Raw genomic sequence first — 19,655 nt, forward strand, 5'->3', positions numbered from 1 at the left:
ATAAATTTTTCATTCCATAATAAATATAAAAATAAAAAAGAGGAAAAGTGAAATGTCTATCTATTGAAGGCCAACAGCACAGAGAGTTCTGTGACGGAGTTGTTTGACTTTTTAGCAACGGATTTGGTGCAGTTCGTGGCTTGAAATTCATTTCATTTTACTTAGTAAATAGGTGTATTAAAAAAACCAAGGTTTTGTGAAGGAAGGAAAGCTATTTAAGAACTAAGGAAAACATAGATTAGTTGTAAAGAGGAGGCGCATAGAAGATATTGTGGGTTAAATAATACAAGAAAAGTGCTAATTGAATGAATCTTATGCGATTGTTCTTTTCTGTCTGAGTGTACACTTTAGTGGATACAAATTTACATGACATAAAAATTCAATTTTCCTATTTTATCTTCTCCTACAGAGATGACAAGATCAAACCGAGCAGGTTTAGGGAATGAAAAGTACTAAGGAAGGATCTCGTGGGAAGTGTAATAATTATAACGTAATACAGAATTGATGTCGGACACAGAGAGAATCTCTAGAGAGGCTTATAGGGATGATCAGTGTGTAAGTAATCAGTTCAAGAGAGGAACATCTTGAAGAAAACTAAAGGGAATATATGTGAAGCTTTGATTGAGTAGTGCAAAATCTAAAGAGATCTCATTATTTATAGGCTCAATGGCCAAATAGGAGGCTATTAGAGTACAGTAGCCTCCCTCTTAATCGTCCTGGGAACAACTGATCGTTGGAGTAACAAAAAGCCTGGATTTGTTGTCAAATTTATTTAATTATAAAATATATTCATTGCTAAATTTCAATCTCTTACAAGTTCATCGTTAAAAAGTTATCCATATTTAAATTTATCTACGATATTCAAATTTTACGTACGGGTAAACTGCACAATTTGTTGATGATTTCATGCTATTCGTTACATTTATTTAGAAAAGTATGGCCTCTACACATAAGAAAATTGGGGGAAGTCAAAAATCTGTTCGCGCACCAAACAACGTAGAAAGAGTGAGAGTTGCAGTTACTCGCGGTCTGAATGGGACGGCCAGGAAGAAAGCGTTGGAACTTGGGCCTTCAAACAGATCCCTGCTGGGGATTTTGAAGAAGGACCTTCATTTTTGTAAAATATTATTGGAGTTTTTATAACCTCAGAGAGCTTCAACCTAAGCATTTACATAGCCCCACAGTAACAATACGGATGCAATTTCGACAGAGCTATTTTTGGAACTTACTTCTTAGAAGATAATTGGAGTACGACGGTTACTGTGAACTCAGTGTGGTAGTGAGAGTTGCAGTTACTCGCGGTCTGAATGGGACGGCCAGGAAGAAAGCGTTGGAACTTGGGCCTTCAAACAGATCCCTGCTGGGGATTTTGAAGAAGGACCTTCATTTTTGTAAAATATTATTGGAGTTTTTATAACCTCAGAGAGCTTCAACCTAAGCATTTACATAGCCCCACAGTAACAATACGGATGCAATTTCGACAGAGCTATTTTTGGAACTTACTTCTTAGAAGATAATTGGAGTACGACGGTTACTGTGAACTCAGTGTGGTAGTGAGAGTTGCAGTTACTCGCGGTCTGAATGGGACGGCCAGGAAGAAAGCGTTGGAACTTGGGCCTTCAAACAGATCCCTGCTGGGGATTTTGAAGAAGGACCTTCATTTTTGTAAAATATTATTGGAGTTTTTATAACCTCAGAGAGCTTCAACCTAAGCATTTACATAGCCCCACAGTAACAATACGGATGCAATTTCGACAGAGCTATTTTTGGAACTTACTTCTTAGAAGATAATTGGAGTACGACGGTTACTGTGAACTCAGTGTGGTATTTTGAAATGGTGAGTACCTTTTTTATTCAATTCTAGAGGAGCTGAGCGGATATCCCTAACGGTGCTCTGTACTTTCAGCAATATGAGGCCACGGCGCACAGTGCAGACCTATCCATGACCGCTATGAGAAGTGTTTTTTTTATGGTTTATTCATTACACGATATTTTGACATAAACTGGCCAGCTCGATCATCAGATGTATCTGTTTTCCTGTGAGACTACTTAAAGTTCAGGATTTTTCAAATTCGTCCAAGAAATTTGCATGATTAAATCAAAGGATTGTAGAGGCAGTTTCTTCAAGAAATGCTGGAATAAGTGTTGGGCTGCCTTTTTAGCCGTCTTGAGGAACCTTCAGTGGGTTGAAGATGGCCATTTAAATTATATAGTTTTAAAAATGACTTTGACAAAGTAAAATTGCATAGCATTAATCTTTATATGTTATTTAGCAGTCAAATATTAAAAATTGTATGTTTGAGATATAAAACAAATTTATAGTTATTATTTTGTCGCCCTGTATAACCAAATTATATTAATATAAATTTATAACACATTAGTACAGTACAACGGAAAATTTATAAAACTTTTCAAATTTAGACCTGATAACCACATTACGTAACACAAGATTTACTTTCTTACCACTGTAATCGATATAAATACATTGTGAAACAGGTTGTAAGGATAGGAAAGTCATTTGTAATTTCAATTACAGAAAGGGGGGAGCCCGTCGCCGCCGAGCCTAAATAGGGGAGCGGCTCGTAATTCAACATATACAAGAGCCCCATACATCATACAGCGTTAGCGGTTACTCTCTCCAGTTCCAACTCCCCAGTATGATGTATGGCTGCCTTATGTGTGAATTGTGAATAATATGTGTCTAGACACCGTATTGTTGTGAGATATCAATTATCTCCTGTGAATTGTTCCTATAGTGCCACAATTTGTGATGGAATGCTCATCGCTTATGCAAGCGTCAGAGTGAAATTCCACATCGTAGTTACTTTTTCATTCTGCTATTGTTGTTATAGAATTAAATTTTGAAAAATTAACTGCCCACCAAAACTTGTTTATTGGTGTGAAATACTATCTTTATACTTACAATCTGTACTTACTGTGTTTATTATTTTGTTATTACCCTTATGTCTGTTATACTGAAGGTGTGAATGTACAAAAACTTCAACACTGTTTTGTAAATTTCCATTTATAACGCAAATAAGGACTATTGGTGTACCGAAATACTAAATTTTTAACTCCAGCACAGATGGAACAACACAACTAGAATTATAAAAGCTGCAGAGGACAGATTATGAGTCTATGTATGTTGTCGGCTGAAATGTCTGTCACTCTTTTAGTTTCCTTTTCTTTTATATTCGAACTTTTGCTCCCTTCAACTATTAACGTTACCGGAATTTTAAAAACTATATAAAACAGGATAATACAAAAGTACAACATGAATATCTGCATGAACTTGAGAAGTGGTATAGGAAATTTTGGAAAACTTCCGAAATTGTTTACTAAATTACAAGGTAGTTAATTCTTTTGAAAAATACTAAAGTGTTTACCGTTCACCGATTATAGTGTACCGTTAAATTTTTGGATATTATATTTATTTGTTAATATTATTTTTAGTTTCAGATCACACTAACTTACATAGATATGTAGTATTTAGATTCAAATAAACCTGGCTCGAAGTACGTCAATCATAATTTTGACTTTCAGCATTCTAAAGGGTTATTTATCTAATATATATACAACCGCATGTGTAACTGACTGACTGACTCACTCACTCACGTATACTAATTCTAACCTACTTCCAGATGAGTTAGAGACTTGAAATTTGGTACACAGATAGCTTTCCACGTGTAACCACCAGGAAAATCCCGAAAAGTGAGAATTTTTCATTTTCAACCCCTCAAAAAAATTCCCAAAAAATCGCGCATTCTTCACCCCTGCAGGCATTTTTTGTAAGCCCGATAGCGGGCGAACCGTTGGAGCTAGCTCGGATCTGACGGAAAATTCATGGTCAGGAATGAAGTGAACTACAAAAAAGGTCTAATGACTTTTTGCTCTATCTTCCATGGTTAAGCGACAAAACGCTCGAACATTTGAAATTCCAGAGATTTTTTCGATAAAAATAATGTTTCAAGCCCGATAGCGGCCGAACGTTGGTCGTAGCTCAAATCTGATTGACCCATCAAATTAGCAAATTGCGCGATCTACAGAAAAGGTCCAGTAATCTTTTGCCCTATCTCGATTGGTTTGGCCGAAAAACGTGATTATGTACAATTTTGTTGTAACTTTTACGCGAAACTTTTGTTTTTGGGGTCGATAGCGGCGAAACCATTGGTCGGAGGTCAAAATAAGACTAACGTTTTATTTAGGAAATAAGATGACCTACAAAAAAGGTCCAGTGACTTTTTACTATATTTCCCTTAGTTTGACCGCAAAACGCGATTAAGTGAAAATATTGGACATTTTCGCCTAAAAATTTACATTCCGGGCTTGATAGCGGCTAAACGGTTGGTCGTAACTCAAAACAAATTTTAAACGGGATTTAGGAAATCACGTGATCTACAGAAAAGGTTCAGTGACTTCGGGAGTTGGCTGAGCGTTAGCTAAGCGTCAATAGTAGATAGGGACAGAGGAATATTTATTATGTTCACAGACACAATACCCTCTAAAAAAGGCCCAAGTGTGTCATTAACCCCCGGTAATATTAACCCCCCCCCCGGGGATTTCCTGGTATGACCTGATAACCTCCTGTACATTCAACCCCCTGATGTGTTAACCCCCCTGGTAACATTAACCCCCCCCCAGGGAATTTCCTGCCATGACCTCATGTCCGAATTTTACCAGTCACCAAATCTCTTAACCCCCCCCCCTGGGAAGATCCTGGTATGACCAGATAACCCCTGGAGACTTATCCCCCGGTAACGTTAACCCCCCCTGGGAATTTGTTCATATGACCAGACAATATCCTGACGAAATTAAACCCCCTCTTGTCTTAACCTCCTTAACATTAATCACCCACCCAGGGAATTTCTCGCCTTGACTAGATAGTCTCCTGGTGATATTAAACCCCCTGTTCGACTTAAAATACTGCCTTGAGGTCGGTTTTTATTATGTTTATACTAAACAATTCAAGATAGCTGACCCGTGCAGACTTTTCTCCCGAGCTCATTTCTGGCTAAACCATAGGTCGTAGATCAGATCTGAGGGCACAATCGAAAGACAAAATTAAATTTCCAACAAGAAAGGTCCAGTCACTTTTTGTCGTATCTCTAACGGTTTAACCGCAAAATGCCCTCAAAGTCAAAAGTTTTTACGAATCCGGAAAAAAATCTATGAAAAAGGTCAATTTTTAAATCCCTTGTCATTTACTTAATGTCCGGACTTAACCAGTCACCGAATTCCGCTTATCCCCGAATTTGCAAGCTTTTACTTTGGGGGCCTGGGGGCGTAGCCCCCAGCGAGCCGAAGGCGAGTCTAATATATATACAACCGCATGTGTAACTGACTGACTGACTCACTCACTCACTCACGTATACTAATTCTAACCTACTTCCAGATGAGTTAGAGACTTGAAATTTGGTACACAGATAGCTTTCCACGTGTAACCACCAGGAAAATCCCGAAAAGTGAGAATTTTTCATTTTCAACCCCTCAAAAAAATTCCCAAAAAATCGCGCATTCTTCACCCCTGCAGGCATTTTTTGTAAGCCCGATAGCGGGCGAACCGTTGGAGCTAGCTCGGATCTGACGGAAAATTCATGGTCAGGAATGAAGTGAACTACAAAAAAGGTCTAATGACTTTTTGCTCTATCTTCCATGGTTAAGCGACAAAACGCTCGAACATTTGAAATTCCAGAGATTTTTTCGATAAAAATAATGTTTCAAGCCCGATAGCGGCCGAACCGTTGGTCGTAGCTCAAATCTGATTGACCCATCAAATTAGCAAATTGCGCGATCTACAGAAAAGGTCCAGTAATCTTTTGCCCTATCTCGATTGGTTTGGCCGAAAAACGTGATTATGTACAATTTTGTTGTAACTTTTACGCGAAACTTTTGTTTTTGGGGTCGATAGCGGCGAAACCATTGGTCGGAGGTCAAAATAAGACTAACGTTTTATTTAGGAAATAAGATGACCTACAAAAAAGGTCCAGTGACTTTTTACTATATTTCCCTTAGTTTGACCGCAAAACGCGATTAAGTGAAAATATTGGACATTTTCGCCTAAAAATTTACATTCCGGGCTTGATAGCGGCTAAAACGGTTGGTCGTAACTCAAAACAAATTTTAAATCGGGATTTAGGAAATCACGTGATCTACAGAAAAGGTTAAGTGACTTCGGGAGTTGGCTGAGCGTTAGCTAAGCGTCAATAGTAGATAGGGACAGAGGAATATTTATTATGTTCACAGACACAATACCCTCTAAAAAAGGCCCAAGTGTGTCATTAACCCCCGGTAATATTAACCCCCCCCCCCGGGGATTTCCTGGTATGACCTGATAACCTCCTGTACATTCAACCCCCTGATGTGTTAACCCCCCCTGGTAACATTAAACCCCCCCAGGGAATTTCCTGCCATGACCTCATGTCCGAATTTTACCAGTCACCAAATCTCTTAACCCCCCCCCTGGGAAGATCCTGGTATGACCAGATAACCCCCTGGAGACTTATCCCCCGGTAACGTTAACCCCCCCTGGGAATTTGTTCATATGACCAGACAATATCCTGACGAAATTAAACCCCCTCTTGTCTTAACCTCCTTAACATTAATCACCCACCCAGGGAATTTCTCGCCTTGACTAGATAGTCTCCTGGTGATATTAAACCCCCTGTTCGACTTAAAATACTGCCTTGAGGTCGGTTTTTATTATGTTTTATACTAAACAATTCAAGATAGCTGACCCGTGCAGACTTTTCTCCCGAGCTCATTTCTGGCTAAACCATAGGTCGTAGATCAGATCTAAGGGCACAATCGAAAGACAAAATTAAATTTCCAACAAGAAAGGTCCAGTCACTTTTTGTCGTATCTCTAACGGTTTTAACCGCAAAATGCCCTCAAAGTCAAAAGTTTTTACGAATCCGGAAAAAAATCTATGAAAAAGGTCAATTTTTAAATCCCTTGTCATTTACTTAATGTCCGGACTTAACCAGTCACCGAATTCCGCTTATCCCCGAATTTGCAAGCGTTTACTTTGGGGGCCTGGGGGCGTAGCCCCCAGCGAGCCGAAGGCGAGTCTAATATACTATACAAGCCGCATGTGTAACTGACTGACTGACATATAGATACAAATTCTAACATAGTTCTAGAAGTGCTGGAAACTTGAAATTTGGCACGCAGGTACCTTTCACAATATGACCCGGAGGAAAAAGTCTGAAAACTGGGAATTTTTACTTTTAAACCCCTCAAAAAAATTCCTCAAAAATCGCGCATTCTTCACCCCTTGCAGGCATTTCTTGTAAGCCTGATAGCGGGTGAACCGTTGGAGCTAGCTTCGATCTGACGAAAAATCGTTAGTCAGGAATGAAGTGAACTACAAGAAAGGTCCTGTGACTTTTTGTCCTATCTCGTGTGGTTAAGCCACAAAACACGGAAATGTTTGACATTCCAGAGATTTTTTTTTTTCGCTTAAAATAAAGTTTCGAGCCCGATAGCGGCCGAATGGTAGGTCGTAGCTCAAATCTGATTGACCCATCAAATTAGAAAATTGCGTTATCTACAGAAAAGGTCCAGTGACTTCTTGCCCTATCTCCATTGGTTTGGCCGAAAAACGTGATTATGTGCAATTATTTTTTTACTTTTACGTGAAACTTTTGTTTTTGGGGTCGATAGCGGCGAAACAAATGGTCGGAGGTCAAAATAAAACAAAGGTTAGATTTAGGAAATAATATGATCTAAAAAAAAGGTTCAGTGACCTTTTACTATATCTCCATTAGTTTGACCGCAAAACGCGATTAAATGAAAATATTTGAAAATTTTCGCCTACAAATTTACATTCCGGGCTTGATAGCGGCTAAACGGTTGGTCGTAGCTCAAAACAAATTTTCAGCCGGATTTAGGAAATCACGTGATCTACAAAAAAAGTTTGGTAACATTTTGCCCTATCCTCAACGGTTTGGCCGCATAACGCGTTTTAAAGTTTTGATTTTTTGAGTTTTACGTGAGATTTTGTTTTCTGGGCTCTATTTCAGACAAAATCTTAGTTCTAGCCTAGATTAAAAATTTGATTCTAATACAAAATAATGCGATCTACACAAAAGATCCAGTGACCCTTTACTCTATCTTCCATGATTTAGCCGTAAAAACGTGATTATATTGAAAACTTCAATTATAAACTTACTTTTCGTGCTCGATAGTGGCCGAACCGTTGGCCCTAGCTTAAATGTAAAACTTTTTGTAAGTAGCTATTGATAGGATAGGATCTACAAAAAAGGCCCAGCAGCTTTCTATCGTTTTATCTTTCCGTAAGCCTGATAAATGCTCTAAATGGCTAATTATTTGACGTCACTTTTAGGTGTTTTAAAGTTTGCAACAATAATTAGTGCAATTCATGCTGGTTCCATATTGACCTTGTATTACTACGTTAACGAGTGACTAAAACCCCCTCCACATCGGGAGTTTGCTGAGCGTTAGTGAAGCTTTAATAGTAGATAGGGACAGAGTGTTTTTTTTTTTTTTTTTACGAAATATTACTTCATTGTCAAAACTCTGGCGTGGAATGATAATTTCCGAAGTAATTTAAACCCCCTGATCAACGTTTTTATTTTGATAAAAATTCCTCGTGCCCAGACACAAATTTACTAGAAAAGTACCACGCGTTCTTTAACCCCCAAGAACATAAACCCCCTCTCCCGGGAAGTTCTTGGTTGATGAACTCCTGATTAAATTAAACCCCCTGATCAACTTAATAATCTGATAAAGGCAGTTTTTAATTTATTTACACTAAATCTGTTTACACAACAGCTGACCGGTGCAGACTTTTATCCCAAACGTTGTACCGACTAACCCATAGGTCGTAGATCAAATCTGAGGTCACAATCGAATTAAATTTTAAAATTAAATTTCCGACAAGAAAGGTCCAGTCGCTTTTTGTCGTATCTCTAAAGGTTAAGCCACAAAATGGCCTTAGAGTCAAAACTTTGATTAAAACTGGAAAATTCAATAAAATAGGTCTAATACTATTCCGAATTCCGCTTATCCCTGAATTTGGACAACACCCCAAAAGGGGGCCTGGAGTGTGTCATTAACCCCCGGTAACATTAACCCCCCCGCGATTTCCTGGTATGACCAGATAACCTCCTGAGTACATAAAACCCCCTGAAGTGTGAACCCTCCCCCAGTAATATTAAACCCCCCCCAGGGAATTTCCTGGCATGACCTCATGTCCGAATTTTACCAATCACCAAATCTCTAACGCCCCTTTGGGAAGTTCCCAGTATGACCAGATAACCCCTGATGTCTTAACCCTTGGTAACGTTAACTCCACCCCCTGGGAATTCCTTGTATGACCTCATGTCCGAATTTTACCTATAAATAAACCACTCTTATCCCCGAATTTGGCAAACACCCAAAAGGGGGACTGGGGCCGTAGCCCCCAGCGAGCCGAAGGCGAGTCCCATATATATACAGCCGCATGTGTAACTCACTCACTGACTCACTGATAGGGTATACAAAATTCTAACCCACTTCTAGAAGTGCTGGAAAACACCAAATTTTGCACACACCTAGCTGGAGTCTTCAAACCACCAGGAAAAGTCTGAAAACCGGAATTCTTTACTTTTGAACCCCTCAAAAAAAATTCGCGAAGTGACCCCTGTTTTGGCCTTGCAGGCTTCCCTTTGAAGCCCGATAGCGGGCGAACCGTTGGAGCTAGCTTCGATCTGACGAAAAATTCATAATCAGGAATGAAGTGAACTACAAAAAAGGTCCAGTGACTTTTTGCTCTAACCCCATCGGTTCGGCCGCAAAACGCGATTACATTAAAATATTTTGAAATTTTCGCCTAAAAATTTACCTTTCGGGCTCGATAGCGGCTAAACGGTTGGTCGTAGCTCAAAACAAAATTTTTCAATGGGAATTTAGGAAATCGCGTGATCTACAAAAAAGGTTCAGTAACATTTTGCCCTATCATCAACGGTTTGGCCGCATAACGCGTTTTAAATTATAGATTTTTTACGTTTTACGTGAGATATTGTTTTCTGAGCTCTGTGTTAGCTAAACCTTTGAAGTTAAGGTAGAATAAAAATCGTATTTTAATACGAAACAATGTATTCTACAAAAAAGGTCCAGATAGATTTTACTCTATCTTTCATGGTTTAGACGTACAAACGTAATTATGTTGAAAGTTTCACTCAAAAACTTACCTTCTGGGCTCGATATTGGCCGAACCGTTAGCCCTAGCTTAAATGTAAAAATTTTTTATAACTAGCTATTCATAGGATCTACATAAAAGGTCCAGCAGCTTTCAGTGGTTTATCTTTCCGTAAGCCTGATAAATGCTATAAATGACTAATTCTTTGTCGTCAATTTTAGGTGTTTTTAATTTTGCAACTATAATTAGTGCGATTCATGCTGGTTCCAGATTGACCTTCTATTACTACGTTAACGAGTGACTAAAACCCCCCTCCACGTCGGGAGTTGGCTGAGCGTTAGTGAAGTTTCAATAGTAGATAGGGACAGAGTGTTTTTTATTATGTTCAGAGACACAACACCCTCCAAAATAGGCCCAGGTGTGTCATTAAACCCCTTGTAACATTAACCCCCCCCCGGGAATTTATTCATATGACGAGAAAATATCCTGACTAAATTAAACCCCCTGATGTCTTAACCCCCTTTTACATTAATCTCCCCCCCGGCAATTTCCTGGCATGACAAGATAAACCTCTGAGCAAATTAAACCCCCTACAAAACTTAAAAATAATGACTCAGGGGTTGGGTTTTTGTTATATTTACACTAAACAATTCACAATAGCCCACCAGTGCAGTCCTTTCTCTCCACAGCTCCGTACTGGCTAAACTAGACGTCGTAGCTAAAATCGGGCACCAGAATCGAAAAATAAAATAAAATTTCCGACAAGAAAGGTCCAGTCACTTTTTGTCGTATCTCTAACGGTTAAGCCACAAAAGGCCTTTGAAGTCAAAACTTTAAATTAATCTGGAAAATTCGATAAAATGGGTCAACTTTTAACTCCCAAATCCCTAATCTTAAGCTCGGACATAACCTTTCCCCCGAATACCGCTTATCCCCGAATTTGCAAGCGTACATCATGGGGGCCTGGGGGCGTAGCCCCCAGCGAGCCGAAGGCGAGTCCCTATATATATACAGCCGCATGTGTAACTCACTCACTCACTGACATATAATCATACTAATTCTAACATAGTTCTAGAAGTGCTGGAAACGTGAAATTTTGCACGCACGTCGCACGTATCTTCAAACCTCCGGGAAAAGTCTGAAAACCGGATTTTTTTACTGTTGAACCCCTCAAAAAAATTCCCGAACAGACCCCTGTTTTGCCCCCTCAGGCTTTCCTTTGAAGCCCTATAGTGAGCGAACCGTTGGGAGCTAGCTTTGATCTGACGAAAAATTTCATAATCAGGAATGAAGTGAACTACAAAAAAGGTCTAGTGACTTTTTGCTCTATCTCAATTGGTTTGGCCGCAAAACGCGATTACATTAAAATATTTGGAAATTTTCGCCTAAAAATTTACCTTTCGGGCTCGATAGCGGCTAAAACGGTTGGTCGTAGCTCAAAACAAATTTTCAATGGGATTTAGTTAAATTGCGTGATCTACAAAAAAGGTCATGTAATTTTTTGCCCTACCCTCAATGGTTTGGCCGCATAACGCGTTTTAAAGTATTGATTTTCTAAGTTTTACGTGAGATTTTGTTTTCTGGGTTTTATTGGGGCTAAAACTCCTAATTTTAGCACAGATTAAAAATTTGATTTTATTACTAATTAACGCGATCGATCTACAAAAAAGGTCCAGTGACATTTTACTCTATCTTTCCATGGTTTAGCCGTAAAACGTGATTATGTTAAAAAATTTCACTCAAAAACTTACCTTCTGGGTTCGATATTGGCCGAACCGTTATCCCTACCTTAAATGTAAATTTTTTTGTAAACTAGCTATTGATAGGATCTAAAAAAAAGGTTCAGCAGCTTTCTATCGTTTATCTTTCCGTAAGCCTGATAAATGCTCTAAATGACAAATTCTTCGTCGTTACTTTTAGGTGTTTTAAATTTTTCAACTATAATTAGTGCGCTTCATGCTGGTTCCAGCTTGACCTTGTATTACTACGTTAACGAGTGACTAAAAACCCCCCCTCCACGTCGGGAGTTGGCTTGAGCGTTAGTGAAGCTTCAATAGTAGATAGGGACAGAGTGTTTTTTTTATGTTCACAGACACAACACCCTCTAAAATAGGCCCACGTGTGTCATTAACCCCTTGTAACATTAACCCCCCCCCCCGGGAATTTATTCATATGACCAGAAAATATCCTGACTAAATTAAACCCCCCTGATGTCTTAACCCCCTTTAACATTAATCTCCCCCCCCGGGAATTTCCTGGCATGACAAGATAAACATCTGAGCAAATTAAACCCCCTAAACAACTTAAAAATAATGACTCAGGGTTGGGTTTTTGTTATATTGACACTAAACAATTCACAAAAGCCCACCAGTGCAGTCCTTTCTCCACAGCTCCGTACTGGCTAAACCAGACGTCGTAGCTGAAATCGGACACCAGAATCGAATTAAAATTATAAAAAAGATAAAATTAAATTTCCGACAAGAAAGGTCCAGTCACTTTTTGTCGTATCTCTAACAGTTAACCCGTAAAATATCATTAAAGTCAAAACTTTGATTAAAACCGAAATATTCAATAAAATGGGTCCAATTTAATTCCGAATTCCGCTTATCCTAGAATTTTGGCCAACACCCGAAAGGGATCCTGGGGTGTGTCTTTAAACCCCGGTAACGTTAGCCCTCCCCCCGCAATTTCCTGGTATGACAAGATAACCAACTGAGTAAATAAACCCCCTGATGTCTTAACCCCTGGTAACATAAACCCCCCCAGGGAATTTCCTGGCATGACCTCATGTCCGAATTTTACCAATCACTAAATCCCTCTTATCCCCGAATTTAAGGCACTTACTTTGGGGGCCTGGGGGCGTAGCCCCCAGCGAGCCGAAGGCGAGTCTATAATATATATACAACCGCATGTGTAAACTGACTGACTGACTTCACTCACTCACTCACGTATACTAATTCTAACCTACTTCCAGATGAGTTAGAGACTTGAAATTTGGTACACAGATAGCTTTCCACGTGTAACCACCAGGAAAATCCCGAAAAGTTGAGAATTTTTTCATTTTCAACCCCTCAAAAAAATTCCCAAAAAATCGCGCATTCTTCACCCCTGCAGGCATTTTTTGTAAGCCCGATAGCGGGCGAAACCGTTGGAGCTAGCTCGGATCTGACGGAAAATTCATGGTCAGGGAATGAAGTGAACTACAAAAAAGGTCTAATGACTTTTTGCTCTATCTTCCATGGTTAAGCGACAAAACGCTCGAACATTTTGAAATTCCAGAGATTTTTTCGATAAAAATAATGTTTCAAGCCCGATAGCGGCCGAACCGTTGGTCGTAGCTCAAATCTGATTGACCCATCAAATTAGCAAATTGCGCGATCTACAGAAAAGGTCCAGTAATCTTTTGCCCTATCTCGATTGGTTTGGCCGAAAAAAACGTGATTATGTACAATTTTGTTGTAACTTTTACGCGAAACTTTTGTTTTTGGGGTCGATAGCGGCGAAACCATTGGTCGGAGGTCAAAATAAGACTAACGTTTTATTTAGGAAATAAGATGACCTACAAAAAAGGTCCAGTGACTTTTTACTATATTTCCCTTAGTTTGACCGCAAAACGCGATTAAGTGAAAATATTGGACATTTTCGCCTAAAAATTTACATTCCGGGCTTGATAGCGGCTAAACGGTTGGTCGTAACTCAAAAACAAATTTTAAACGGGATTTAGGAAATCACGTGATCTACAGAAAAGGTTAAGTGACTTCGGGAGTTGGCTGAGCGTTAGCTAAGCGTCAATAGTAGATAGGGACAGAGGAATATTTATTATGTTCACAGACACAATACCCTCTAAAAAAGGCCCAAGTGTGTCATTAACCCCCGGTAATATTAACCCCCCCCCCGGGGATTTCCTGGTATGACCTGATAACCTCCTGTACATTCAACCCCCTGATGTGTTAACCCCCCTGGTAACATTAAACCCCCCCAGGGAATTTCCTGCCATGACCTCATGTCCGAATTTTACCAGTCACCAAATCTCTTAACCCCCCCCCCTGGGAAGATCCTGGTATGACCAGATAACCCCCTGGAGACTTATCCCCCGGTAACGTTAACCCCCCCTGGGAATTTGTTCATATGACCAGACAATATCCTGACGAAATTAAACCCCCTCTTGTCTTAACCTCCTTAACATTAATCACCCACCCAGGGAATTTCTCGCCTTGACTAGATAGTCTCCTGGTGATATTAAACCCCCCTGTTCGACTTAAAATACTGCCTTGAGGTCGGTTTTTATTATGTTTATACTAAACAATTCAAGATAGCTGACCCGTGCAGACTTTTCTCTCCCGAGCTCATTTCTGGCTAAACCATAGGTCGTAGATCAGATCTAAGGGCACAATCGAAAGACAAAATTAAATTTCCAACAAGAAAGGTCCAGTCACTTTTTGTCGTATCTCTAACGGTTTAACCGCAAAATGCCCTCAAAGTCAAAAGTTTTTACGAATCCGGAAAAAAATTTATGAAAAAGGTCAATTTTTTAAATCCCTTGTCATTTACTTAATGTCCGGACTTAACCAGTCACCGAATTCCGCTTATCCCCGAATTTGCAAGCGTTTACTTTGGGGGCCTGGGGCGTAGCCCCCAGCGAGCCGAAGGCGAGTTTTTAGTATACTTTTGTTTGATGGTAAGTTAAACTGGTAAGGTTTAGTAGTGCATTTCTTCTATGAATAGTTTTGAACTTAACATCTTACCTAGTAAAACGTAAAATATCTCAAACTATAACAATAAAATAAACAATAAATTATTCATAAATCTAAATGAGCTTAAACAGAATATACCAGTATTAAAAACTTCTCTGCAAAGCAATACAAATTCTCCATCACCCTTCAAAATGATATGTTACTATATCATATAATACAGGCTATGCCTGTAATTTTCAAAATATTCTGTCATTCTAAAGATATTCTGCGCCACAGAAAAAAATCTTTTTATTCCTCCCCGGTAACAAAGATAAATTGTGTCAGCCTATTGAGTTATAGGCTTCCATGACACTCAGCCAAATCCCATGATTGCAGTTTTGTTATTTATTTCTTTACAATTTAATGGCATCTAAGCTATCACAGGTTATATGGAAACATTATGGAATGTCTGACTAAGATCTTTGTTTCTCCAGATAAAACACAATTCTTTTTGGAAAATAAATATTTATTGTATTTTAAAAAGCCATACAAGTTTTAAGGTATCTCTGTAACTCTTGTGAACTAAATATTTTTCTTAATTTATTCCAACAAATATAAAAAAAAAACATTACAAATAAAATTTTGTATGTTGTAATCCACGGATTATATCTGACGCTGTCACATATGTGTGATTTCTGGATTCTGGAATCAAACAAAAGTGACATTTGTGTTGATTTTTTGACATTCGTGTCAACGACAAATAAGCTCAAAACGCGATGCATCGTTTCGATATCAGATATACCTAGAAAACAAAACATTTAATACAGATGATGTAGTATTCTCATTGTTTCATCAGGTGCACAAGCCAGCGCACTACGGTGTTTCAGACACGATTCCAAATTACGGTGGAGCAACTAACTATTATAAACATTGCGTAGCTTTCTGTATGGTGGACAGTGTCACATTTCGGACGCTGCATTTAGTCGAAGGTGGAATGGAGCTAAACCCAAGTAAAACACACACACACACACACACACACACACACACACACACACACACACACACACACATACACACAGAGTATATGTTGCCTTTTTTGAAAAACTATAGAACTTAACCTACTCGAAATGTCTATAAAATATGATTTCAAACAATAACTTAATTCATACCAGACTATAAAAACAAAAAAAATTTTGTTACCCTTTATATTGTTTGTTACTTTAGCTGAGAGGTAATTACATTAGGATAGTGTCTGGTGGAGGTATTCACATGGTGTAGGGGGATAGAGCTGTAAATGAATTGCTTTGTTAATCAACCCAACGAGACGTGGACTAATTCCGTGTATACAATCTACTCCCATCCTACACGGAATTCAATTTCTCCCACGTGTTACATATCCGTCCTGACTCGTCCCATATTACTGAGCATTTTTGAAAACATTATTTAATTGTGAAACTGTAAGATTATATTTTAAAATCTGTAAGATAAACCTTTATCTTTTATTCCGAAATTATGTAAGTTATAATATTCACAAATAATAATTTTTTAATCGGTGGATTTTTTAGGTAAAGTTAGAATTTGAAAATTGATGACGTACGTTATTTGTTAGCGTTATCTACCAAACCATAAAACAAAATTTGGTTTAGTTACGCCATTCATAACTCAAGAATGTCTGTACGGATTATCATGATCTCTGATTTTTGAATTCATCTCCACCCCGAATAGCAAAATTACTATTAAAATATCGTAAACGTGTACGTAAAAATTAGATGATTAAAAAAAGAATTTTATATAATATAATAAACTAAAAAGGTTATTGTATAAAAATATCGATTATAAAAAAAAATTCAAATGAGTTAAAATATATTTTTATTATATATTTGCAAATATTAAGTATGAAGTGCTTGGTCAATACTTTAATGCAAATATCAAAGAATATATTAATATCTAACATTTATTACACATGTAACTTATATTATATAAAACGATCCTACTAAGCAATCTTAAAATCGTAGTTTTATAGTCTGCAGACGTTTCTAATCCAACAAAATGAATATTTTCAGTAATTCTCTTTGTTCTACTACTCTTAAAAAAGGTATAAATACGTTAGTTTTACCGAAAATACACTTGTGAGCCTCTTGAAACATTTACTACATGTTGGTGCCCTTTCCAATCTGTTAACCCAGAGTCAATATAAAATGTATGTTTTTATAAATTAATAAATTCAAATACGATTCTACTTTATTGGTTTGAAAATATTAAAATTTCTCTAACAGTGTACCATTGGTTTATAATTGTATTTAAACATTTGAATTTAAGCTTAATACTTTGTGGGCACAGAACTGCAATAATATACCTAATATCTTGCTGAGTGAAAAATACAACTTAAAACTACTCTATGTATAAATTACCATCTAGGTATCCACAATAACTTAAAAAAGTATTCCTAATTTTAGTAACCGTTATCAATAAACATTTTATAAACGTATTAAAATCTATAGATATAAAGCAACATTGACTTGTGGTCCATTAATTATATTACTGTGGTGTATTTGACAGTAGTTCATAAATAACATTCCCCACAGAGAACACCATGGCGTTGCCCGCCTCATGGGCTCAGAGACTCGAAGATTAATGTTCCAGAGGGTCCCAGAGGTGCTGTAGTGTATGAACCACTGATAACTCGGTTATTTCTGATGCGAATTGCTAAAAATTTCGTTTCTTACAGCGAGTTATTTAGGTGTATTGTAAATATTCTTCACGATTTTAGATTGCATTTATAGTATTAAAACGCTAAGCAATATTTTGATTCGTTAAGGAAGTGTTTGATAGTAGCTTAATCTGGAGGTTTAAAATAATAAATAAACAACAAGTCAATTTTAGTAACTGAACATACAAATTTTGGGACACTCTTTAAAATATATTTTAAAATCGCTATAGGATTAATATTAATTTTAAAGGTATTATTCCTATTCATTTATATAATAAATGGTATTAATACAATTTGGAAACATATACATTTATTTTTTATATATATCTGAATCCATAAGTGAACATAAGAGCATAGTCTATCCAGTTTCATTTTAATTTTGAACGTCAAAATCCACGATAAATATTCCTTCACCAGTAACAATCAAGGAATTATGTTTTATTTGAACATATGTTAGTACTAGCATAAACTAGTAAAATATTTACCTTTCGTCATATGAAATCCCTTGGTTTTTGTTTCCCAAAGTGTACTGTTTGTATTCCTCCGGAATCGACGTGAATATTTGCACATTGTAAAATTTAAATTAGTACGAAGTCATAACAGTTTTTAAATAAAGAAATTTATTTTTAGTTTTAAGACATTTAAAACTAATAATACGTTTTCCTTTCGAGTGTAAACACAATATTTTTGAATTTTTTTCTATAAAATAATGCTTTAGTATTTGCAGTAGTTTTAGATCTGAAATAAATGCACTAACTTTATAACTAAATTAATATTTGGTGTTTGAAGTTAATGCTTATAATATTTTGTGATTTGTAATAAGATTATAAGTAATAATAAGAAAAATAATGTATTTGTTTATTTACTTACATTAAATGTATGTTGTGTAAATAAATAATAAATATTATAAATCAAAATTAAATTTACTCATCCTAACGTAGGTTTTAAGCATATTTGTCTTGCTTATTTTGTTATATAAGTTTATTTTATTCAAATCCTCATTATATTCATTACCAGTAAACTGCGTGTGAGTTATTTTGAATAATAATACTTAATTAATTAAGTATTGAAAATTCATACTTCAATAGTTTTATTTTAAGACACAACATGAGATGAAAAGGAAGAAAACTTTTACTTTGAAACTTGACGATTTTACTGAAACATCAAACTCTCTCAAAGTTTATGATAACTTTAAACCAGATTGTTCCAGAGCTTGAAACGGGATATTGGCTGTTTTAATGTAAAATGAATTGTATGCGGAAGGATTTCTATTCGAAAATCCTTACTGATTTTTTCAAGCTTCTTTATTAATATTTAATTAAATAGTAAAACCGACTAAAACTTACTTTACTTAAGATAAAAAAGTTGTCACCTTTAAAAACAAGCTCCTTGAATTTCATCGACTCAACTTACAAATGACTAAAAATACTATCAACAACTGAATTATATGCAGCGTTTGGATTTGATCGAAAATTCAAGTCTGAAGGCCATCTACTTATCGAATTTAACATGTTTTACAATAAATATAATTTATTATAAAAGTAGTATTGTTCAAATAAAGCTTAAGATACAATATAATATCAGAATTAATACACCAAAGGTAACAACAGAAAAATATATATAATTTTTTTATCCAGATGTTTGTCGCTTTCATTAATATATCCCAACAATTAAAAAAATAAATTTTGTTACCAATTATAAACGATCGTAGCTTTTAAAATATAATGTTTAAAAATACTTAAGTCAAATTTATTTTTACGATATTTCATTAAATTGGCTGAGCGTTAGAGAAAACTATCAGTCAAGGGAAGCGACAAATTTAATTTCTGACTCGTATGTCGGCACGATATCTCAGGAAAGAACGGAATTTTGCATTTAGCTTTCTTTCAACATATAAAATGTTAAATTCAATAATGGAGAATGTTCGCTTTAAGGTTTTTGGCTGAGCGTTAGTTAATATGTTTACATTGGCCTTATGGGTAATGATAAGGCAAAGAGAAAATTACAGAAAATATATTTTTAAACATACTGCGTACAATCATATAACATTTTAACGTGGGCATAGTACCTCATGTAACCTAAATATCAGAACAAAATGAGCTACAGGCTTTAAACTTTTGCAAGCAGCCTC

The 19,655-nt window shown here is 36.7% G+C and overlaps 1 protein-coding gene across 1 annotated transcript in view; it reads right to left on the reverse strand.

Annotated features, from left to right (window-relative positions):
- Positions 1 to 19,655, reverse strand: part of LOC124368001 (cell adhesion molecule 1-like) — a 237,714-nt gene that overhangs the window by 84,009 nt on the left and 134,050 nt on the right. The window lies entirely within an intron of this gene.

Source organism: Homalodisca vitripennis, chromosome 8 (genome assembly GCF_021130785.1).
Source record: "Homalodisca vitripennis isolate AUS2020 chromosome 8, UT_GWSS_2.1, whole genome shotgun sequence".
In the NCBI taxonomy this organism is placed as follows: domain Eukaryota; kingdom Metazoa; phylum Arthropoda; class Insecta; order Hemiptera; family Cicadellidae; genus Homalodisca; species Homalodisca vitripennis.